Source organism: Nilaparvata lugens, chromosome 6 (assembly GCF_014356525.2).
Source record: "Nilaparvata lugens isolate BPH chromosome 6, ASM1435652v1, whole genome shotgun sequence".
NCBI lineage: Eukaryota > Metazoa > Arthropoda > Insecta > Hemiptera > Delphacidae > Nilaparvata > Nilaparvata lugens.
The window spans coordinates 41254030-41255352 of NC_052509.1; positions in this window are offsets into that span (position 1 = coordinate 41254030).

Here is a 1323-nt window from a genome sequence, read left to right on the forward strand (position 1 = left end):
TGTGAACTGCCAACATAAAAAAGTGTGAACATAATATGAAGAAATATCAATTAAAAATTATATACACAGAAGCAGATTTTAGAATATTAAATATTATGATATATTAATGAAATTATAGATCAAAAATAAGCCTAGGCTTATTATGCTACCGCAGCTTGATCCGGAAAATAAGAAGTGTCAGTAACGATAACCTCAAAAGACAGGAGCTTCTCTTTGTCTCAGAAACAGAGTAACGGCCAGCAACAGTCACAGTTATAACATAGTTATTCAAAAGTATTCTTTGAGTATCTATAGTGAGGTCCATGTTATAATGGTAGTGTACGATTTGCAATGGTGTTCTTGTCTCGTTCAACAAATGTGAAAGAGTTAGGGGTTAGTTTTTATTTAGGTTATATTTAATAATGTTTTATTAGGATAGGTTAGGTTTTTGCTTTAAAATTGCAATATGCTAGAAGGGACTAGGGTCTAGGTGGAGTTATGTTTTTTGATGTTTCTAAGCACAGAATTACAAGGAGTTTTATAGGAGTTTTCTCTGTTTCAAAGGTAAAAGGATAGGTTAGGGGGTTAGGATTTTGCTTTGAATCACATGTTTGTGAACATATTCATGAAATGAACCACATGTTTATGTTTTGTTCTAAAGATGACGAATAAATCTAAAGTATTGAATTTGAAAGGGTTAGAGGTTAGGTTTTATTTAGGTTATATTTAATAATGTGTTATTAGGATAGGTTAGGTTTTTGCTTTGAAATTGCAATATGCTAGAAGGGGCTAGGGTGCAGTTAGAGCTATGTTTTTTGATGTTTCAAATGTGAAAGGATAGGTTAGAGGGTTAGGATTTAGCTTTGAAATCTAAATTATTAAATGTGAAGGGGTTAGGGGTTAGGTTTTTTTGGATTATATTTAATAATGTTCCATAAGTTCAGGTTAGGTTTTTGCTTTTAAATTGCAATATGCTAGAAAGGGCTAGGGTCCAGGTAGAATAATGCTTTTTGATATTTCAAAGGTGGAAAGATAGTTTAGGATTTGGCTTTGAAATTGCAATATGCTGGAAGGGAATAGAGGTTTTTCAAATAGTTATGTTTATTGATGTTTTAAATGTAAAAGGGGAGGTTGAGGGTTCGGTTTTTGTTTTGAAATGACAATATGCTGACTTAGTTATAGTGTTTTTTAAGATCAGTTAAATATCAACTGTTATATTTTATTAATTATATTTTTCAAAAGTACTCTTTCTTTTATTAAATAAAATGATAATATATTGATTACTATATTGAATTTAATGATTGATCATCATTAGATAATAATATCTTCATCAAATGGAATGAC